The sequence below is a fragment of the Mercenaria mercenaria genome, chromosome 10 (assembly GCF_021730395.1).
Source record: "Mercenaria mercenaria strain notata chromosome 10, MADL_Memer_1, whole genome shotgun sequence".
NCBI classification, from domain to species: Eukaryota; Metazoa; Mollusca; class Bivalvia; order Venerida; family Veneridae; genus Mercenaria; species Mercenaria mercenaria.
The window spans coordinates 68,381,699-68,407,125 of NC_069370.1; the positions used below are offsets into that span (position 1 = coordinate 68,381,699).

The window sequence follows — 25,427 nt, forward strand, 5'->3', positions numbered from 1 at the left end:
AACTTGATCTTTAGCATCACTATATTGTCCTCTCTAGATCTGTTCAAACGTAGATGCTTGGCCTCCTTCAGAGGCCGATAACTGTTTCTGTAGCATCATTGTATGTTCTGCTCCAAACTTTATTCAGATGGAAGCACCTGGCCCCTTTCAGGGGCTGCTAAAGCTATAAATAACGAGGGCCAAGATGGGGCCCTAGGCCGCTCACCTGAGAAACACACTATAACATTGTAAACATGTTTGATCTAGTGATTTCATGGAAACAAATATTCTGGCCTATTTTTATTAGGATTGGACCAAAAATGTGGTCTCTTGAGTTTAAACAAGTATTTTCTTTGATATGACCTTGTGACCTACTTTTTGACCCCAGATGACCCATATTCAAACTTGACCTAGATTTCATCAAGGCAATCATTCTGACCAAATTTCATGAAGATCAATTGAAAAATACAGCCTCTATCGAATACACGAGGTTTTTCTTTGATTTGACCTAGTGACCTGCTTTTTAACCCCAGACGTCCCATATTTGAACTAGACCTAAATTTCATCAAGGCAATCATTCTGACCAAATTTTATGAAAATCAATTTTAAAAATTCAGCTTCTATCACATACACAATGTTTTTGTTTGATTTGACCTAATGACCTAGTTTTTGACCCCAGAACCCATATTCGAGCTCAACCTAGAATTCATCAAGGCAATCATTCTGACCAAAATTCATGAAGATCAATTGAAAAATACATCCTCTATCACATACACAAGGTTTTTCTTTGAATCGACCTAGTGACCTAGTTTTTGATCCCAGATATTCAATCTCTACCTAGATTTCATCAAGGCAATCATTCTGACCAAATTTCATGAAGATCACTTGAAAAATACAGCCTCTATTGCATACACAAGGTTTTTCTTTGATTTGACATAGTGACCTACTTTTTGACCCCAGATGATCCATATTCGAACTCGACCTAGATTTCATCAAGGCAATCATTCTGACCAAATTTTATGAAGATCAATTGAAAAATACAGTCTCTATCGCATATACAAGGTTTTTCTTTGATTTGACCCAGATGACCCATATTCAAACTCTACCTAGATTTTATCAAGGCAATTATTCTGACCAAATTTCATGAAGATCAATTGAAAAATACAGCCTCTATCGCATATACATGATGTTTTTTTGATTTGACCTAGTGACCTAGTTTTTGACCAAAGATGACCCATATTCGAACTCAACCTAGAATTCATCAAGGCAATCATTCGGACCAAATTTCATGAAGATCAATTGAACAAGAGCTCGTCGAACACGAAATGCCCCCCTTGATGCATTTAGTAATTGCACAAGGAACAAATTATATGCTCACTTATGCATGTGGTTCAAATCTGAAGGCTGCAGCTTGAAAAATGTGAAAGTAGTTCACTTGGTCAAAATCAAGGTCAAATTTTATTTCGGAACACAAAACTATGCAAGTGATCCAAATTTGAAGCCTGTACCTTCAGAAATGTGAAAGTAGGTCACTAGGTCAATCTCAAGATCAAAGTTAATTTCACTACACAAAACTATGCTTGTGGTTCAAATTTGAAGGCTGTAGCTTGAGAAATGTGAAAGTAGGTCACTAGGTCAAAATCAAGGTCAAATTTTATTTTGGAACAAAAAACTATGCATGTGGTCCAAATTTGAAGTCTGTACCTTCAAAAATGTGAAAGTAGGTCACTAGGTCAATAACAAGATCAAAGTTTGTTTCAGTACACAAACCTATGCATGTGGTCCAAATTTGAAGGCTGTAGCTAAAGAAATGTGAAAGTAGGTCACTAGGTCAAGATCAAGGTCAACTCATGTCAAGGTTCATCTTGCCACTCAAAACTATACATGTGGTCCAAATTTGAATGATGTAAGTTATGGACATGAATATTCTAAGTTTTTCCCTAAATAAGTCTATATGAACCATGTGACCCCTGAGGCGGGGCCTATTTGACCCTAGAGGGATAATTTGAACAACCTTGGTAGAGAACCACTAGATGATGCTACATTACAAAATATCAAAGCCATAGTCTTTGTGGTTTGGCCAAGAAGATTTTCAAAGTTTTTCCCTATATAAGTCTATGTAAACCATGTGACCCCCAGGGCGGGGCCATATTTGACCCCAGGGAAATAATCTGAACAATCTTGGTAGAGGACCACTAGATTTTGCTACATACCCAATATCAAAGCCCTAGGCCCTATGGTTTTGGACAAGAAGATCAGAAACTGTTTAACTGTTCCTGGCCAATGCGACCTTGACCTTTGACCTAATGACCTCAAAATCAATAGGGGTCATCTGCTGGTCATGGCCAACCTAACTATCAATTTTCCTGAAACTAGGCCCAAGCGTTCTAGAGTTATTGCTCGGAAAACATTTAACTGTTCCTGTTCATTGTGACCTTGACCTTTGACATACTGACCTCAAAATCAATAGGGGTCATCTGCTGGTCATGACCAACCTGCCTATCAACTTTCGTGACCCTAGGCTGAAGCGTTCTTGAGTTATCATCCGGAAACCGTTTAATTGTTCAGGGTCACTGTGACCTTGACCTTTAACATACAGACCTCAAAATCAATAGGGGTCATCTGCTGGTGATGACCAACCTCCCTATCAACTTTCATGATCCTAGGCCCAAGCGTTCTTGAGTTATCATCCGGAAACCGTTTTACTATTCAGGGTCACTGTGACCTTGACCTTTGACATACAGACCTCAAAATCAATAGGGGTCATCTGCTGGTGATGACCAACCTCCCTATCAACTTTCATGATCCTAGGCCCAAGCGTTCTTGAGTTATCATCCAGAAACGGATTGGTCTACATTCCGACCGACCGACCTACCGACCGACATCTGCAAAACAATATACCCCTCCTTCTTCGAAGGGGGGCATAAAAATACAGTGTCTATCGCATGACGTTGACAGATGACAGACAGACAGAGACAGACCACGGACGCCTGACATCGAGCAATCACAGTAACTCACCTGTGAGCTAAAAATACCTTCAAACAACATCTCATGGACCGCTGGATGCATCTTCATCAAACTTGGTCTGTAGCATTATTACAAGGTCCTCTTCAACTTTTATGCAAATGGATGCACTTGACTGCTTTCAGGGGCAGATAGAGGTAAAAATGGAACTGTTTTAAAGAGACCTTCCAAAATACCCTTGGCCTACTTTTCGTCTGTGTTTTTCCACCTATTTTTGAAGAACCATAGTGTTTGAACTGTTTGTCACAATAATTCATGTAATTAACTTCTACTGCTTCTAGAACTTTCAACACCTTAAGTTGCATCCTTGTTTTGTGAAATACATAATTCAAATTCAGTCATATCTGAGGAATTAAGTTATGGAAATATTGATTGTAATACCAGAGAAAGTGGATTCTGGAAATACTGACTGAATGTATCCAATATGCTACACAGAGAAGAATCTGATATTGGCTCGGAGTCTCCTAAAGGACCAAGTACCAGATTTCCAAACAGCAGTGACTACATTTACCTTACAATCAAGCTTGAACTAGTTCTAGGTCTTACAAAATGTATATGATCAGTCAGGACACACTGGTCTTCTAGAGACTTAGTTTTATATGACCACGGCATGAAAACTAATAACAATCTGTGATGACCGTACAACAGAAAACTTTATTCCTTAAAATCAAATTATCATTACAATATCACAGATACTAAACAAAATTAATATATTAAGGAAGAGAGTCAAAACAAGCAACACAATGACAAAGTGAAATTAGGTTTTGAACAAAAATATGAATACAGATAAACATATTTGCTAGCTACTTCACAGTTACAATGTATACCACAATGCTGAGGCTTAGCTGAAGTTTACAACACGTCTCATAAATTTTGTGCAAACTAGAGTACTGGTAAGCAGGTTTTTGATATGCAAGCTACCAAAATATAAATATCACATGCAATTTTTGTAACGCCAACACAAAGTTTAGTAAATAATTAGCTCATACCTGTATTGCAGTATCTAGTGTCAAATCAATCCATTCTTTGGGCAGTAAGGCCACACCAAATTGATAAGTTGTTCATCGGATTTTTTTCTAAAAAATTTGAGGCAGCGAGCGAAAAAATAATTTAAATATTTTTTTTGGTTTTTGAGAAAATCAGGAGCGAGCGAAGAGCGAAGAAATATATTTGTCTTCATTTGGCTCTCGACTGACTAATAAAAACCTTAAAATAGAATGTATAGCCCTTTTAAATTAAAAAGTAAGTCCCCAGGGATTGAGAAAATCTAACCCGCAGACGCACAACAACGCGAACTCGTGAAAAAAGGTAATAACATTGTCATACAGTACACTGTAATCAAATATCGAATCGAATATTTACTGCTATGAAAATGTAGCATTCTTAGCTGACTTTACAAAGTTTTTGATACATCAAATATCTATGTGAGTGTTGCTAGATCTATTAAAGCTTCTGATTTTAAACTTAGAACAGTTATTTACTGTCAAAGTCTACACCAGGAGCAACAATACTCTTAAGTCTGAATCTAGACAGAGTTACGCCCCTTTTTAACATAGAATATTTTTAATTAAGTTTTATATAATGACCAATAGCTCTGTACTTTAATAGCTTCTGACTATTATGTCCCTTTTACTGGCAAAGCTCTGATTTAGAAAAGTCGAGCAAGATGTCTTATGTACAGCTCTTTTTTCTAACTTTAAACTTTCATAACATATTAAATTTGTTGAAACAAAGTCTCAATTAAAGTCTGAAATGGAGATTAACGTGCATTAACGTTAGTCTACTAAATGATTGGAAAATTTGAAAATCAAAACTGTCCTGAAAACAACTCGTAATGTAAATTCCTTACCCCACCAACTTTCGTATGCAAATGCTGATCATTTGGACAGGAAAAAAACAGAAAACAGATAAGTGACATGCATCAATAAGTATTTACCCTTACCAAAATAATGTAGATTGATGTTATCAAACAAATTAGTATGTTTTTCTTCGTCCAGTTTCAATGAAATAAATCGATTTTTTGTAGTATGTAATTTGGTAAACATTTGAAGAAAATGGCGTAACTGCATACAGTAAAGGGGAAATAACTTTAATGTAACTAGATATAAGTATTATGATTTATTATAGACGATGTGTGCGTAGTATGTATTTATTTTGATTAAAATTCATTTGAGAACAATCTGGGACTGGAAGTATAAGCATTTATACACTTTTACGTCCGTAAAAAGTAGCGCAGCAAAAAAGTTTGGATTGATTTTTTTCAATGGGGCGAGCGCAAGCCAAAAAAAAAAAAATATTTTTTTTGTGTTTCTGAAAATATATGAGCGGCAAATCCGATGAACAACTTTCTAATTTGGTGAGGCCTAAGCTTAAATTTTCTAGGGATGATTTGTACATCAATGTTTTAGTTAGATCTAGTTATTTAATGTTAAAAATAACTGCATGCATGGTTTTAAAATAAAAAATTTATTCTGTTGGATTACAGTCCAGCAAATCCGCTTTGTCACAGGGCACAAAACATTTCATGTGTCAAGTTTCTACAATCACAAGATGAATTCAAGTAAGAGAAGAAAAGAAAGGGCAGGGAATTTTATCGGAATCCTTCTTAAAGTTGTACACAAACTTTAATGATCATGGTGGTTTTGAAAACAACAAGATGATTTTGAAATATATGTATGTCATTTAATTGGTTTAATTCATAAGCCCTCTTAAATTTTTGAAATAGTTAATGTTTTTTCAATGGACAAACAACTACCCAACAGAACAACCATAATAGGACTTCTACAATGTATATATCCCTCGAATTTTGTACAAGAATAGAGCATAATTCATGAAATATTGGTGCCAGAGTTATGACACTAGTGTCAAATGATGTGGGTAATGTGAAACAACTCTTTTACATCTGAATACAAGAGATCAGAGTGATCTTGGCACCCATCACTGAGTCATTTTTGAATGTTCCAAATTTCAAGACTAGTTCAAAATCCTTAAAGTAGGTACCGGTAACTAATAATTATAACTAATAATTAAAACCATACCCTAAACAAGAGAGATGACACCATTAATGAGTTATATGCAATTATTATTTTTTTCTTATTATGATACAAAGAATTTATTTATTTATTTATTTTATTTGGGTTTTACGGCGCACCAACACAGTTTAGGTTATATGGTGCCAAACAGGAAAGAATGCACATATAATTACTTATATTGTAACTAATAATTAAACCAAAAATTTGAGTACTAAAATTAATCATCAATCTGTTAGGGTAGTCCATTCACTGCTGAGGTGTAATAGGAAAATAATGAACAACTTGAATCATTATCTCATTAGTGTCTGCAGACTTTATGACCCTTCTACAGGCAAGGCCATAAAAAGCTAATTAACTACTTGGAGGGCCACTGTATAAAATTATATCAGAAATTAAAATAAACAAGAGGACCATGATGATCCTGAACGCTCACCTATCCCCACATGACCCAGTGTTGAACTGAGTATGATGTCGTTATTTCTATTATTGACATAGTGACCTAGTTTTTGAGCATATGTGACCTAGATATCATCAAGATAAAAAATTCTGACCAATTTTCATGAAGATCCATTGTAAAATATGACCTCTAGAGAGGTCACAAGATTTTTCTATTATTTGACCTAATGACCTAGTTTTTTAAGGCACGTGACCCACTTTTGAACTTGACCTAGATATCATCAAGGTGAACATTCTCATCAATTTTCATGAAGATCTCATGAAGAATATGGTCTCTAAACAGGTCACAAGGTTTTTTCTATTTTTCGACCTACTGACCTAGTTATTGACCGCACGTGACCCAGTTTCGAACTTGACCTAGATATCATCAAGGTGAACATTCTGACTAATTTTCATAAAGATCCCATGAAAAATATGACCTCTAGAGAGGTCACAAAGTTTTTCTATTTTTAAACCCACTGACCTACTTTTTAACTGCACGTGACCAAATTTCGAACTTGACCTAGATATCATCAAGTTGAACATTCTGACCAATTTTCATGAAGATCCATTGAGAAATATGGCCTCTAGAGAGGTCACAAGGTTTTTCTATTTTAATACCTACTGACCTAGTTTTTGACCGCACGTGACCCAGTTTCGAACTTGACCTAGATATCATCAAGATGAACATTCTGACCAACTTTCATAAAAATCCCATGAAAAATGTGACCTCTAGAGTGGTCACAAGCAAAAGTTTACGCACGCACGCACGACGGACGCCATGCGATCACAAAAGCTCAGCTTGTCACTTTGTGACAGCTGAGCTAACAAAAGGCCATAACACACTCAAAAATTGTTGAACCAGTCTGATTTTCAGAGGGACACAACTAGGGTACCAATACACCATTCTGACAAAGTTTGATCAAAATCCCTCCCGTAGTTTCTGAGGAGATCCGATAACGAGAAATTGTTAACATACGGACGGATGACGGACCACGGACGCAGAGTGATTTGAATAGCCCACCATCTGGATGGTGGGCTAAAAATCTGTTTGGTAATAACAGAGATATAGCAAAAGTGCATCAAATTTTTAACCTGAAATTTTAGTAAAAAGGGGGATAATTAATAAAATATTGGTTCCAGAATTATGGCCCTTGCGTCAAATGATGCTGATGATTTGGAACAACTAATTAACCTTTGAATTAAATCATATAACATATAGTGAAAATGCATCAAAATTAACCTAAAATTCTAAGCAACAAGTGGGCAATTCATGAAATAGAGCAGCAAGAGTTCTGGACCTTGTCTCACATGATGTGTGTGACAAAAATCGATTTAGTTAAAACCAAGACTGAGTGGAAGTTCATAAAAGTTTTAACCTGAAATTCTACATAAAAGTAGGGGATAATTCATAAAATATCAGCGTAACAACAGTCATGGCTCTTGTGAGATATGATCTGGGTGATGATGAGGAATACCTATTTAAAAGTTGAAGCAAATTACTAAATGAGGATCTTTATTATAATATCTTGTTTCCTTATATGTGTGCTAACACTGGCTAGTGGGCAAAGCTTTAAAGAAAACTGTCATGCAGCAATTCTCTCATTACTTTTCTGATACGTTGTACTGGAAGCCATTTGATAGGCATGATACCAGCATATACATTGTTTGTATAAAGAAGGAAAACAACAGGTATATAGCAGAAAACATATATTAAATATTTCCATTTCTTTGTCTTTTCCCAAACACAGGTCCAGCTGTGTATCTGATGACCTTGTTAAGTTAAAAATTTATACACAAAGTAATCAGTTTAATGTAATTTAGCATAATACAACTTATTATAAGATACAAAGAAAACAGGTACTGTACATATCTAAATTAATGAATATCTCACTCTCTCAGCTTCCATTTTTGATCTCTCTCACTTAACTTTGTCCCAAATATTATTTCACCACTTTATGTAAAACTTAAGTTCCTATCCAGGCACCTAAACAAGAATGCTGAGTCAACAAAAGATTTATTCCATATATTAATTGATCATTTCATTACAATGAATTCTGTGGGTATACATTTTTTACAAATACAACAATTTTAATTTGTAGGGACAATAACTGATGGGTTTCAAAATTCAAAGATAAAATAAAAAGATAAAAAATAAGTATCACATTATTTGTCAGGATTTAATTTGAAGTGGACTGATACAAAATTAGTCCCCTACAAAAATAAACGATCTCATATCATATGAAAGGGAACCTACACTCTACATATTCATGACATTGTGTGCTTAATTTGTGCATTAAACACTAAAATAGAACTTAAAATCTGTTCAGACTTCAGAGTAGTGTGTATTCTCAGTTCTTCAATAAACTCTGGATTCAAAAATTTGCACATGTATGCATTACATACTATGAAATAATTTTACACTAAAAGGGGGACTAATTTTTCTTATTTCTTGGCTGAGCCAACCCACTTACCAGTAAATAAGTTCCAACAAACAAGTAAAATTTTCATTTATTTTGTGTACATCACCAAGAAATAGCCATTTTGACAAAAACTATGAAATTAAATGTTGTATTGTATTCATTCATTTCATTGACAAATATCTGAATGATGAACATTCTTACTGAGTATTGAAAATATGACCTGATTATTGGATGTTAAAAAAAAGTGTCCACCTTTTTTCCAAGTGCATCACTACAATATTTTAATATCTGAAAAGTCTTTAGATTATTCAATAAAACATGCCGTCTTTTGATAGCCAAATGAAAGTTTTGATGGCCAAATGGAAGTTTTGATAGCCAAATATAAAGTTCTGATGGCCAGAGGAAACAATTTCTGGCAAGACTGTGTACATACATTATCAGATCTTTTAAGATCCTTACTGCACTACTATAATCAACATCTTACTTGAAATCTAGAGTTACTGTACCACTAAAATAAAACAATTTTAAAACACGCATCATTTTTCTTCTATGCTCTTTGCTTCTGCTGTTGCTGTTCCCTCCCGTGAACCAAACCATTTTTTACGATAGTGACTGAAAACATTCACCACTATGCCATATCCGAAACATGCCACAAGCAAACCTTGTGCGTACATTCTTGTATATACTACATAGTTTGCAAATCTTTGGGTTTTGTTTCTGTTTTTTATATTGAAAATTCTGTATAACACAATTCCTAACGCCCCAGCCACACCTGAAAATCAGAAAGATATAGATCTGTATTACAAATTGCTTTAAACGTTTTGCAATTAATTTACTGATTTTGACTATGAACCCAGCAAACTATTATATTAATAACATCTACACACCAAGAACAACGTACTTGACAGAATAAAATAAATTCGAAGTGGATGGGAACTGTCAGACTTTAGTACACAAGGTAAATATGTAAAATAATCAAACTGGGAAGTGCAAATAAATATATATAAATAATATGCGCATGTCAGCTTTACGTATCATGGTTAAATAAACAAGAGGGCCATGATGGCCCTATTTCGCTCACCTGTTATCACTGCACTTGAGGACAAGAAGGTCCTCAGAAAAAATATCTAAGTCCACAAAGGACAGGAACAACAAAGAGAAGAAATTTAACCAAAAAGAAAAAAAAATCTTACAAGGTACAGATATGTCAAAATACACCTAAAAATTGGAGGTACCATCCATGTTGTACCACTGAAAAGTAGTCTCGGTTTTTCCCTACGGCCAATAATAAAAAAGTTACTAAAAATAAGCTATTTATAGTAACTTAAAAGGGAAGTAATTAAAAAAAACAACTATTGTAAGTGAACAAAAGAAGGATCTGCCAAATAAATCTGTTGACATAAATGAAATTTCAGATCAGTATCTTCATTAGTTACGGAGATATACCCATTTTAATTTGAAATAAAGGGAGGTAATTTGACATAAATCAGTCCATAGTTATCTACCCTGATTGGCTCAGTCCAACTAATGACAATAATGAAATTTCAAATAAGTCTTATAAGAACTTACTGATATAAATCCATTTTGGTAACAATCAGGGGAGGTAATCAGATATAAAATAACTCTGGAACCTACGATTGGATCTGATTTGTCATGGAATCCAAGATTTATTGTTGTTGAAGATATTTTGGAAGTTTGTATCAAATAAAACCATAAATGATGTATCTATATGGCTGCAAAAGCCAAAATAGCCAATTTTGGACCTTTAAGGGGCCATAACTCTGGAACCCATGATGGAATCTGGCCAGTTCAAGAAAGGAACCAAGATCTTGTGGTAATACAAGTTGTGTGCAAGTTTGGTTAAAATCAAATCATAAATGAAGCTGCTATTGTGCAGACAAGGTCAAAATAGCTAATTTTGGCCCTTTCAGGGGCCATAACTCTGGAACCCATTAAGGGATCTGGCCGGTTTAAAATAGGAACCGAGATCTTATGGTGACACAAGTTTTGTGCAAGTCTGATTAAATTCAAATCATAAATGAAGCTGCTATTGTGCAGACAAGGTCAAAATAGCTAATTTTGGCCCTTTCAGGGGCCATAACTTTGGAACCCATTAAGGGATCTGGCCGGTTTAAAAAAGGAACCGAGATCTTATGGTGACACAAGTTTTGTGCAAGTCTGATTAAATTCAAATCATAAATGAAGCTGCTATTGTGCAGACAAGGTCAAAATAGCTAATTCTGGCCCTTTCAGGGGCCATAACTCTGGAACCCATAACGGAATTTCGCCAGTTCAAGAAAGGAACCAAGATCTTATAGTGATACAAGTTGTGTGCAAGTTTGGTTAAAATCAAATCATAAATGAAGCTGCTATTGTCAGACAAGGTTAAAATAACTAATTCTGGCCCTTTCAGGGGCCATAACTCTGGAACCCATATTGGAACAGGGCACTCGTTTGGCCATTTTTGGGGCCGAATATCGGCCCCATTCCCCTCTCAAAATAATATGTTTTTTTCCCCTTTCTCAGAAAAAAATTCCCCTCGAAAACACCCCAAAAAATTGAAAGGAAACTCCCAGAAATGTACATATTTACTCGTTGGCGAACCTTTTTGAGTATGAAACCAATATAAACATTCACAAGTCTTCTCCCCTTAATAGACTGCCCATTGAATTCTCTCATAACAAATCGGGTATGGATACATTCGGAATTTTTGGATATCACCTTTGCCAAATAAGAATGTTGCATAATCAAAAACACCACTGAAGAAAAATCACACCAAAAACCTCAGAAAGTTGTAAGAATATCGACATTTTGTTTAAACAGAAAAGTCTAGAAGCATTTACCCCATTGGCCATTTTACTTCAAAGAGTAGAAAAATTGACTTATAAGGTTGGATGTAACAGTCACCAGGAGTTAAACATCATGTCAACAGTTTTGATAAATGGAAGTTTAAGAAGAAATAAATATAGAAGAACAATTTGCATAATTATTTATTGGTATTTGTCAGAAAATATAGCTAAATGATAGAAAAGAGTAGTATTAATAAGTGTGAAAGTCACAACATACACATGGCTAAAAATTCACCTTTTTGTCTTAAAACGATGAAAAATTCCCCTTCCTGGGGGTATGGGTACCTGTCCTCAAAAGTTGTCTAGTGCCCTGTGGAATCTGGCCAGTTCAAGAAAGGAGCCAAGATCTTATGGTGATACAAGTTGTGTGCCAGTTTGGTAAAAATCAAGTTACAAATAAAGCTGCTATTGTGCAGACAAGGTCAAAATAGCTACTTTTGGCCCTTTCAGGGGCCATAACTCTGGAACCCATAATGGGATCTGGCCAGTTCAAGAAAGGAACCGAGATCTTATGGTAATACAAGTTGTGTGCAAGTTTGGTTAAAATAAAATCATAAATGAAACCACTATCGTGCAGACAAGAAATTGTTGACGCACGCACGGACGGACTGACGACGGACGAAGGGTGATCACAAAAGCTCACCTTGTCACTATGTGACAGGTGAGCTAAAAGTGGGGCATAACTAAAACAAGAGGGCCATGATGGCCCTATATCGCTCACCTGTTATCATTGCACTTGAGGACAAGAAGGTCCTCAGAAAAAATATCTAAGTCCAAAGGACAGTAACAACAAAGGAAAGAAATTTAACCAAAAAGAAAAAAAAATTCTTACAAGGTACAGATATGTCAAAATACACCTACAAATTGGAGGTACCATCCATGTAGTACCACAGAAAAGTGGTCTCGGTTTTTCCCTATGGCCAATAATAAAAAAGCTACTAAAAAATAAGCTATTCATAGTAACGTAAAAGGGAAGTAATTAAAAAAAAATTATTGTAAGTGAAGAAAAGAAGGATCTGCCAAATAAATCTGTTGACATAAATGAAATTTCAGATCAGTATCTTCAGTAGTTACGGAGATATACCCATTTTAATTTGAAATAAAGGGAGGTAATTTGACATAAAATCAGTCCATAGTTATCTACCCTGATTGGCTCAGTCCAACTAATGACAATAATGAAATTTCAAATAAGTCTTATAAGAACTTACTGATATAAATCCATTTTGATTACAATCAGGGGAGGTAATCAGATATAAAATAACTCTGGAACCTACACTTGGATCTGATTTGTCATGGAATCAAAGAATTATTGTTGTTGAAGTTATTTTGGAAGTTTGTATCAAATAAAACCATAAATGAAGTATCTATATGGCTGCAAAAGCAGGGTTCCCGCTGTCGGTCGCCAATGGCGCCAAATGCGACAAAATGTAAATTCTGGCGCTAAAAATCTTCAGTTGGCGAATTTCATTGGCGCCTACAAGATAATCGTCGATCTGATCTTTCTCAATGACGCAATAACGGATTATCCGATATTTAACACTACTCGAAGACAATACACAACGTGTCAATATCGATTTACACCTCGGGGCATAATTTAAAACTTCGCAGAGTCACTAGAGCATTCCTCCACGCAAGAACGATTATCAGTCAATCTGATTCGCCAAATTTAGCCCCGCCTACTTACACGAAAGCAAATGAAACGAAATATTAGCTGCGTGCTTCGTCTAATGCACCACCTTTTTTATGATGCAAAAAACGCGAGATGAATTTACAGGTTATTTTAATGACAATCCGATTCGCCGAAGAAACTGAGGCCGAGAAAATGCCGGAAATAATGACACGTCAAAGCGCGATGAAAAGATACACATATTCTCCGATCGTTAATAGATAAATTTTGCACAAGCGTTGTTAAATAAATCTACGCGTTCGTAAATTTCAGTCGCGGTCGTATAATTTCAATCGAAGAATTTTTGAGATACAAATGAACTAAAGCAGTTCTTTTGGTTCTTTTACGTGCCCAACGTAAAGCATTGGTACACGGGGATCATTTTAAAAAGCTCGACCCCAAGCTTCGAAACAAAGTGCTAATAATACCTGTAGGTGGTATTTTCGCTATACAATAGTATGTATGAAAGGAAATAGAAATTTAGTTATATATATAATGAAACTTAAGCATTTTAAAAAGCTTTTCAAAAGTTATAAAATAATATAAAACAAGAGCACCGCCTTGCGGGTGCTGACGCTCATCTGATTTTTTTTGTGTAATAGAAATATTGTCCTACCCATCATTTTCTAAGTCTAAAAAGGGCCATCATTCTTGCAAAAAGCAGGATAGAGTTATGTTTCTTGATGTACAGTGTCCACTTATGATGGTGAAAAACTGTTGCAAGTTTTAAAGCAATAGCTTTGATAGTTTATGAGAAAAGTTGACTTAAACATAATACTCAACCAAGAAAATGATTTTCTAAGTCCAAAAGGGGCAATAATTATTGCAAAAAGCAGGATGGAGTTATGTTGCTTGCTGTACAGGGTCAGCTTATGATGGTGAACAAGTGTTGCAAGTTTCAAAGCAATAGCTTTGATAGTTTAAGAGAAAAGTTGACCTAAACATAAAACTTAACCAAGAAATCTGATATTTTCTAAGTCCAAAAGGGGCCATAAATCTTGCAAAAAGCAGGACGGAGTTATGTTTCTTGCTAAACAGGGTCAACTTATGATGGTGAACAAGTGTTGCAAGTTTTAAAGCAATAGCTTTGATAGTTTAGGAGAAAAGCTGACCTAAACATAAAAACTTAACCAAGAAAACTGATTTTCTAAGTCCAAAAGGGGCAATAAATCTTGCAAAAAGCAAGATGGAGTTATGTTTCTTGATGTACAGGGTCTGCTTATGATGGTGAACAAGTATTCCAAGTTTCAAAGCAATAGCTTTGATAGTTTAGGAGAAAAGTTGACCTAAACATAAAACTTAACCAAGAAATCTGATATTTTCTAAGTACAAAAGGGGCCATAAATCTTGCAAAAAGCAAGATGGAGTTATGTTTCTTGCTATACAGGGTCAGCTTATGATGGTGAACAAGTATTCCAAGTTTCAAAGCAATAGCTTTGATAGTTTAGGAGAAAAGCTGACCTAAACATAAAACTTAACCAGGCAACGCCGACGCAGACGCCGACGCCGACGCCGACAACCGCTCAAGTGATGACAATAACTCATCATTTTTTTTCAAAAAATCAGATGAGCTAACAACACTGTTTTTGATAAAAGACCTAAATAAATTTTGAAATAAAAAGTTAAAAGAATAAAGATATAAATATTCATGTTTTAAAAACATCTATTTAGTGAAAATGACCATTAAAGGGAGATAATTGAAAATAGCAAACTATATAAAGAGATAATTTTATAGATTGAGCAATTACTTTTGTTTAGAAAATGTTCTTGAAAATGGTTGAGAAGATTAAAAAAAACTATTTTTTATTCAATGTGATATTAGGATAAATATTCATGTTTTGAAAACATCTATTTAGTGAAAATATCCCTTAAAGGGAGATAATTAAAATTGCAAACTATATAAAGGGATAATTTTATAGATTGAGCAATTACTTTTGTTTAGAAAATGTTCTTGAAAATGGTTGAGAAGATTAAAAACTATTTTTGATTCAATGTGATATTAAGATAGACTGGGTCAAGAGCAAATTGCATGGTTACTGTAAAGAATCAAATGAAAAAGAGATTGAAAAAGAAAATGGTATGTCGCCCATGACAGACTATTGGCTCCAACTTGAGAGCCACTGGCGCAAACTTTTCCTGATTGGCGAATTTGTTGGCGCAAAGTGAAATTGACCCAGAGGAAACCCTGCAAAAGCCAAAATAGCCAATTTTGGACCTTTAAGGGGCCATAACTCTGGAACCCATGAAGAAATCTGGCCAGTTCAAGAAAGGAACCAAGATCTTGTGGTGATACAAGTTGTGTGCAAGTTTGGTTAAAATCGAATCATAAATGAAGCTGCTATTGTGCAGACAAGGTCAAAATAGCTAATTTTGGCCCTTTCAGGGGCCATAACTCTGGAACCCATAATGGAATCTGGCCAGTTCAAGAAAGGAATCGAGATCTTATGGTGATACAAGTTGTGTGCCAGTTTGGTAAAAATCAAATCATAAAGCTGCTAATGTGCAGACACGGTCAAAATAACCAATTATGGCCCTTTCAGGGGCCATAACTCTGGAACCCATAATGGAATCTGGCCAGTTCAAGAAAGGAAGCAAGATCTTATGGTGATACAAGTTGTGTGCCAGTTTGGTAACAAGAGGACCATGATGGTCCTGAATCGCTCACCTATCCCCACATGACCCAGTGTTGAACTGAGTATGAAGTCGTTATTTCTATTATTTGTCATAGTGACCTAGGTTTTGAGCATATGTGACCTAGATATCATCAAGATAAAAAATTCTGACCAATTTTCATGAACTCCATTGAAAAATATGACCTCTAGAGAGGTCACAAGGTTTTTCTATTATTTGACCTAATGACCTAGTTTTTGAAGGTACGTGACCCACTTTTAAACCTGACCTAGATATCATCAAGGTGAACAATCTCACCGATTTTCATGAAGATCTCGTGAAAAATATGGCCTCTAGAGAGGTCACAAGGTTTTTCTATTTTTCAACCTACTGACCTAGTTTTTGACCGCACATGACCCAGTTACGAACTTGACCTAGATATCATCAAGCTGAACATTCTCATTAATTTTCATGAAGATCCATTGAGAAATATGGCCTCTAGAAAGGTCACAAGGTTTTTCTATTTTTAGACCTACTGACCTAGTTTTTGACCGCACGTGACCCAGTTTCGAATTTGATCTAGATATCATCAAGGTGAACATTCTGACCTATTTCCATGAAGATCTCTTGAAAAATATGGCCTCTAAAGAGGTCACAAGGTTTTTCTATTTTTAGATCTACTGACCTAGTTATTGACCGCACATGACCCAGTTTCGAACCTGACCTAGATATCATCAAGGTGAACATTCTGACCAATTTTCATAAAGATCCCGCGAAAAATATGGCCTCTAGAGAGGTCACAAATTTTTTTCTATTTTCAGACCTACTGACCTAGTTTTTTAAGGCACCTGACCCAGTTTCAAACTTGAGCTAGAGATCATCAAGGTGAACATTCTGACCAATTTCTATGAAGATCCATTGAGAAATATGGCCTCTAGAGAGGTCACAAGGTTTTTCTATTTTTAGACCTACTGACCTAGTTTTTGACCCCACGTGACCCAGTTTCGAACTTGACCTAGATATCATCTAGGTTAACATTCTGACCAATATTCATGAAGATCTCTTGAAAAATATGGCCTCTAGAGAGGTCACAATGTTTTTCTATTTTTAGATCTACTGACCTAGTTTTTGACCCCACGTGACCCAGTTTCGAACTTGATCTAGATATCATCAAGATGAACAATCTGACTAATTTTCATGAAGATCCATTGAGAAATATGGCCTCTAGAGAGGTCACAAGGTTTTTCTATTTTTAGACCTACTGACCTAGTTTTTGACCCCACGTGACCCAGTTTCGAACTTGACCTAGATATCATCAAGGTGAACATTCTGACCAATATTCATGAAGTTCTCTTGAAAAAAATAGCCTCTAGAGAGGTCACAAGGTTTTTCTATTTTTAGATCTACTGACCTAGTTTTTGACCCCACGTGACCCAGTTTCGAACTTGACCTAGATATCATCAAGATGAACATTCTGACCAATTTTCATGAAGATCCATTGAGAAATATGGCCTCTAGAGAGGTCACAAGGTTTTTCTATTTTTAGACCTACTGACCTAGTTTTTGACCCCACGTGACCCAGTTTCGAACTTGACCTAGATATCATCAAGGTGAACATTCTGACCAATTTTCATGAAGATCTCATGAAAAATATGGCCTCTAGAGAGGTCACAAGGTTTTTCTATTTTTAGATCTACTGACCTAGTTTTTGACCGCACGTGACCCAGTTTCGAACTTGACCTAGATATCATCAAGATGAACATTCTGACCAACTTTCATAAAGATCCCATGAAAAATGTGACCTCTAGAGTGGTCACAAGCAAAAGTTTACGGACTGACGGACGGACGACGGACGACGGACGCCACGCGATCACAAAAGCTCACCTTGTCACTTTGTGACAGGTGAGCTAAAAATCAAATCATAAATAAAGCTGCTATTGTGCAGACAAGGTCAAAATAGCTAATTTTGGCCCTTTCAGGGGCCATAACTCTGGAACCCATAATGGGATCTGGCCAGTTCAAGAAAGGAACCGAGATCTTATGGTGATACAAGTTGTGTGCAAGTTTGGTTAAAATAAAATCATAAACGAAACCACTATCGTGCAGACACGAAATTGTTGACGGACGGACGACCCACAAGGGTGATCACAAAAGCTCACCATGTCACTATGTGACAGGTGAGCTAAAAACATATTCAGACAGTAGACGGGGAATTAAGTCCCAAAAATATATGACAATCACATGATGTTGATGACGCAGTTTCATTTGAATCGGATGCAAACCAGAAGAGCTGAGTCCACAAGGAAGCGTTCTAAGTCTTCTGCACCAGGGGCTTAGAAACAATAGCAAACTTGGCCTGAATGAGTCAGTTCATGAGAGGCAATGAAATGTACACTATTGTTGAAATCTGAGGTCTATTTAATTCAAGCCCAATCACTTTTATAGTAGTCCCTACCAACCTTATGTAAAAGCGACCCTTTAATGGCCAAAATGGATAACAGGTCAACTACTTCACCTACTAAGTTTAGTTTAACTCCGACGAGTAGTATATGAGGACTTTTAAATATTAATAGTTCAGACAGTTCAGATAAAAAGTCGAGACAAGATTCACTTCATTAAACTTTACCCTGCTAAATTTCTAAAATGGACAAGTCTATCATTCAAGTTGGGCAGTACAACTTACTACTTAAAGGGGTGTTCACTGAAAATTTACTGATTGAATAGCAAATAGTGCAGATCATGATCAGACTGCACAAATGGCAGAATCCTTTGCCGGCAGCAGGCTAAAGGTTAAATATGAATGGTCTGTAACTCCAAACTGAACTTAAATGCAAGACCCACAAAGCATAATATGGTGGTACACTCCATAATACTGACATTCCAGTATCATTTCATCAGTGAAAAGTTGTTCTTCCAAAATTGTTAATATCAAACACTTACAATTTATCAAGAGTAAAGCATCACACTACATACATGTACATATATCTTCTCCCCATTCAAATATATCAGGCTTCTACATCATGACTAAAATGTTCAGCGTAGCGAATTTGAAGCCAGATAATGACTTTTAAAAAATGTTGATTTTCTTATTTACCTATTGTCATCATTGGGTTTTCTTTCGCAAGTCTGGCACTTCTTTCTCCTGCTGTCTCATACTGGTGTGGACGGTACTCCCCTATGTCTGGTCTCGACATCTAAAAGAGATCCAGTAAATATATTACACTAACTGATGTATTTCAAATCAAAACTATGATTGTTAGTATTTTGCATGATGTAAATCTGGATTATCACTGATCAAACGTTAATGAAAGTGCAACTGACACAATATATTATCTTCTTCATTAAACACATTTAGAGGCACAACTAACATAAAATCAGCTCAAAACAAGAGCTTGTCGAATACGAAATGCCCCCCTTGATGCATTTATTACTGCACAAGGAACAGAAATTATTTGATCGCTTTGAACTGGATGTTTGACGTACTGACCTAAAATCAATAATTATGGGTCACTGACCAATCAAGTAAACCCTGTATCAAATGTGATCTTAGACAAAAGCATTCTCTAGTTATCTGGCAAAACTAGAATGTGTCTTTAGGACACAGGACTGTGCGCCCACTGGTAGATTTGTCACAAATAAGGGGCAATAATTCAAATGTTTGCAGTCTTAAGCAGCTCTGCTTAAGGAAGAATAGCCTCAACAAACATTTTATAAGAAGGATTAATTATTCTAGGCCATATACTTTTTGAGAGATGAGCATCAAAATCAAAATATCCACTATTTTGGCTATTTCATGGGCCATAACTCTGTAATAAGCACTAAGATTTCCAAGGAGAATGCCAAGTGTATAAGGCCAAATCATGATAAAGACTCAAGGAAAGTTTCATGAATTTACATTAAATACTTCTTGAGCTAGACACATTACTAGCTGAAAATGTGCACTTTTGACTATTTCAGGGGCCGTAACTTTAAAAATAGGGGGTGGAGCCAGCCAAAAAGATGTGCACAAGTTTATATCATGATAAAGACTCATGCAAGTTTTCATCCATTTATATCATATACTTTTTGAGCTAGGTGTGTCACAAATTGAAAATGTGCATTTTGGACTATTCAGGGGCAATAACTCTGGAAATAGGGGGCGGAGGCAGTAAAAAAATAGGAGGTGCACAAGTTCATATCATGCTAAAGACTCCTGCAGGGTTTGATCAATTTATATGAAATACTTTTTTAGTTAGGCGCGTCACAAGGTGAAAATGAGCATTTTTGACTATTTCAGGGGTCATAACTCTGAAAATAGGGGGTCGAGCCAGACGAAAAATAGGAGGAGTGCAAGTTCATGTCATGATTAAGACTCATAAAAGGTTTAATCAATTTATATTCCAATATGACTAAGAATGTTTTAATTATCACAACGATATAATGTTGACGTCACGTCAACGTGATATTTAGTGCCATGTATACATCTAGAAATAGCGCCTTCAAATTTGATCAGATGTTTTACTTAATAGCATGTTTAAAATGAAATGTCACATTGATCAACTGTCTTGATTAATTTACCTGTAGGTATCATGGATATATTAAGTTGGTAATTCACTTAGCAGAATAATTCGCCATCTTTTGTGCCCAAACTGAACTCTTCCACAAGTTATATTACCATAAACAAAGGAGAGTGACAACCTAACAATTGGCGCCATGCATGCGCGAAGAAATAGTTCTGTCATATTTGATCTTAATTTTACAATAAAATTCATATTAGATACAAGATTCAATGGATTCAAACATATACAAATAAAATGATACTCGTCTTCAAGATCACCAGAGTTGCATATCATACAATATCGTTGATTATGTTCAATTCTATCATTACCATAACGACCAGTTTCAATACGTAGTTGGTGCGATGGTAGTCTTAACTTTGTAAATTTATGGTATTAGTAGCTTAAGTGGTATTTTATCCATATAATATTTACGGTTAAAAGATGTTTTAAACAATTTATAAGTGCATAAACTTAGAATCTAAATAACTTATAGCAGAACATTGTTTTAACACTATACACTCGGATGGACATAATTTTTTTTGGTTTTAATATTTCATTTAAAAAGTATTCTGTATCAACTGTTTTACACATTTACCATGTTTATACAGTATGTTGACCATAAACCTATAAATGTAAACTACTGAAATATTCAGATTTAGTTTCCAAAAATTGTTTGAGCATGTTTTTAAAAGTACTGGTTCGGAACCATTTTCCGGACACATTTTCATATTTCGGCTCCATTATTCCCTAAAAAAATATTTGACATAAATGAAGCCCATACAACACGAACTTCAGCTCCTTTCGCAACCGATCTTGTAATCAGCATCGCCTTGTGACATAAAATATGGATTCCATGGGGCCTCAAATGAGGTCACTAAAAGAAGCTTTTTTCCCCATGAGGTTAACCAGTGCCCGGACAAATATTTTGATGGTTTTTTGCTGTTAATTTAATATTGAAATAAGTAATTAAACTATTTCTTACACATTTCATTATCATTCATCTCTTCAAAAATGCACATGAAACATAACCAGACGTTCAGTAGCAGCTACTAAAGGAAAACTAGGCTGACTATAAAAAACTCGAATTTCGTCTAACACGAATTCTTGATAATTCCAATAGATATAGAATAAAATTAGTGCAAAATTCGACAACCCTGCATTTTATGTAACTGTTACCAAGAAATTAAAAGAAATTAAAAGTAGCATATGTTATCAGCAGACAATCGTTAAGTAGTTTAATTATTTTTTCCCCACTTGATACCTCGGCAAGTGTGAACTACTGCGTATGCGCAATGCTATATTCATGCCCCGTTAAGACAGAAAGTTGTTTTGTAAACACAGGTGAGTTATCATCATAAAACCTAACACTATACAGCCTTGTAACATAATTGTTTGTTGTGGACATGAAGAACAAACATCTAAATGATCTACATGAAACAATTACATGAATAACAACGAAATAAAGCGGATATAACATGTGTCCGGAAACCAGTCCTGTCCAGAAACTGGTTCCCAACCAGTACCCAAATGAAGCCAATTGGCAAACACCTTAATTTATACCTTTCTCATATATTTATCTGTTAAAACAAATAAGTTAACACATTAGAAAATAATACAATATACTTTTACACAAACATTTCAGTTTTTACATATATTTGCATGTCACCGAATATTAATTATCTGATCAAGAGTAAATTTACAGATCAAGTGTTTGAGAACTGCTAAAATTATATTTAGACACAAAATCGCAGCTTGAAATTAATTGATTTACTTATGGTATGTATAAATAAAGGTCAATTGTAACTTTCAGTCATTTCTGTTGACTCTGATTTTTCTTAAAATGCCAAAAACAGTCAACAAAAATTGCTGAAACCCACAAATGACCTTAATTTATGCATGCTGTAAATAAACCAATTAATTCCAAGCTGCGTCTTTGAGGATAGATGTAATTTCATCAGTTTTCATACAAACAATCTGTAAATTTACAGATTGAAAAATCTGTAATTTTATAGATTATCTGTAAATTAGATTTATAATCTGTACTGGTACTGATGATTAACCCGAACTGAAAATGAGGTTTTTTACCTGTCACTTTTTTATTTCTGAAAATTGAAATCAATGGTCAGTATCAAAATAAAGCTTAACCTTTGCTGAAAACTTTACATAATTCAAATTTATATTTAGTAAGCAAACTACACTTAGTGAGGGCCTGAAAGGGGTATGTAAAAAGGGGACTTTATGAACGTTGACTGATGATAAATTTGAACCCTTTCTCATTTACAAAATTTTCTTGGTATTATTATATTGAAACTTTCCCCAAAAAGCTGCAACAGTCATTCCTGATCAAGTAATGAAAAGTTAACAAATGTCAGGCCTTCATGTTTCGACAGTGAGCATGCGCAAAAAACACCCTCTTCCCCAGTAATTTTGGATAATTTTTTTTTTTTTATACAAATTTATATGTCATTTATTTATACAGAATATTTACCAATTTTGTTTTTGTTTACACCAGTTGGTGTTGTAAGTGGAAACTATTAGATGGTGTGTTCAATTTTATAAATAACCGATTGCAATCAAATATTTCCAAGGTGTTTGACTTTATCATCTGTCCGGATTTATCATCAGTACCAGTAAATTCCACTTTCCTAGACCTGGTTCAAGCTGCAAATATGATTTTAGCATGCAGTTTTCAAACATTTGATCTGTGAATTTGACTTCAATAGCCGAGAAGACATATTTTTACAACATGAAAGACAACACGGATTTAACTGTTAAAATATGGTGTAAAAATTACCTTACTAATTATGATGTATCTGTATGCCCTTGTTGCAATCCGAATGACAGCGCTTACGCAACAGCGCAATACCCTAAGGCGCATCGAAAGTTATAACACAAACATTTTTAAATGGAAATCGAGTGTTTTGTGATCATAAAATTTAAATTGTATATGATGGTTGTTATCTCAACATCTATTGATTGCGAATAAAATACAAACATTACCGTAAACGTGAATTTCACTCAAGTTTAGACCTTGACCTAAGGTAAGACACCAATTGTTTCCATAGATACAATATTGTTAAAGTCATATCAAATCCTTTTTGTTCATAAAAAACGCAACTTCAATCGTCTTTACTTATCTTTAGGAAATCACTTTTTCTACACCATTTATGAAAGTCATCACAAATTAACGAAAAATGAAAAGAAATAGGGTATGTATTCCTAGTGAAATGCCGTCATTGTGGTCTGCTACCTAAAGTGGCGATATTACTCCGCCGCGCAACAAAACCCCTACTTCGGTTTCGAATCTGGCAAAACTTGCATGTGGTGTATGAACATGAAAACTTCTTCAGCAGAATTGTTTAGTACTGAGAACGGTTTGATTTAAAGCCTCAATACACAATTGCGCAAAAAGTGAAAATTAGATTCATATTATTATGGACTTCTTTCGACTACACCAGGAAGCACATTTTCGACCGAATTACTGACCTTATTCCTACATTGTAACATTATGGCATGTACGGCATTCCAAACTAAAATGGGAGACATTTAAAAATATTTTAAAAAGACTATTTTTATATCTCTTATAACTATTCAATAAAATCTTCAGACACAAATGCACATAATTTTTGCATGCATTTAGAAATGTGAGTTGAGACAAAAAAAAACATTACACACTGCCATTAAATCTGAAACATAAAGGGAATTTCCTATAATAACTTACAGACATCCTTAGCTCTCTTTTAGCTGGGGCATACATCCATTTCACAGATAGTAACATAAAGCAAGAGCCATCAACTCAAAGCAACAAAAATCTAGACAAGAATTATAAATCAATATTAAAAAGCCGAGGATTCCAGAGGTTTTAAAAACATTAAAACATAAAAATGCACCTTACTAATTTGTAAGATTTAAACCTAAACTTAAAAGTAATGCCAGCAGTTTAAACTAAAAAGACAATAAGAAGGCGAATAAAGTTTCAGTAATGACATTTTCCAAAAACATGTTTGTATGTGTGTTTGTTTGACATCATTCAAGCCAGTCTTTGAAATTATGATAGTAGCATGGGTAAGACTAAGATGTAAACATGGTTATGTCATTTGAAGTGGTGTACATGTGAAATCTTCACGTGACAGATTCAAAGATGTAAACATGGGTATGTTTTTGAAACTTCCATGTTGTCAATGACAAAGACATGGGTAAGACTGAGATGTAAACATGATTATGTCATTTGAACTGTTATGCACGTGATATCTTTATATGATGTTCAGCGTACAACACATCCAAAGACGTAAACATGGGTATGTTTTTGAAACTTCCATGTTGTCAGTGACAGTAACACGGTAATGCGAAACATGTATATCTAATTTATACAAGTTTTTCAAGAACTATCTTAGTTCTACCAAAATATCGCACGAAAAACATATGAATAGTGATACTTTATTTAAGTAATTTTCGTGTGAATGAGATGACCCCCTGTTTACATCATTGACGTGGCGGGAGAAATTCGTTTCATAAAACTTTTTTTTAAATACACATAAAATGTAGCAAATTTTGTCAAAATGTATAATAAAATACTGTAAATGCAGTGAAAAAAAATATCAATTTTGAAAAAATAATCACTTCCTGGGTTTGTTTACTGACAGACCAATCAGAACGTACAGGCGTTACTTTATTCCCAGGTATACACTTACCTCATTCCCAGTAAGTTTCCTGTACTATTTTGAATTGTATAAATTGACGAATAATTAGCTTCGCAACAGAAAATGTCAAAAGTACAGACCGAATTGGAATAAAATACAATATGATTATGGTAGTTATATATGTACTTTGATGTTACAGGCTGATACGAATGCATCACTGACCAGATCTGC

General features: G+C 34.9%; 1 long non-coding RNA gene across 2 annotated transcripts; it reads right to left on the reverse strand.

Annotated features, from left to right (window-relative positions):
* Positions 1–3,637: 3,637 nt before the first annotated feature.
* LOC123561355 (uncharacterized) lies at positions 3,638–23,453 on the reverse strand. 2 transcript variants are annotated; one of them, XR_006688393.2, is made up of 3 exons: positions 23,356–23,453; positions 19,113–19,212; positions 3,638–9,665 (listed from the first exon to the last, which is right to left on the reverse strand). It is a non-coding gene; the product is annotated as an uncharacterized LOC123561355 (long non-coding RNA). The 2 variants fall into 2 exon arrangements; XR_006688392.2 differs by having other exon boundaries at positions 23,351–23,453.
* Positions 23,454–25,427: the final 1,974 nt, after the last annotated feature.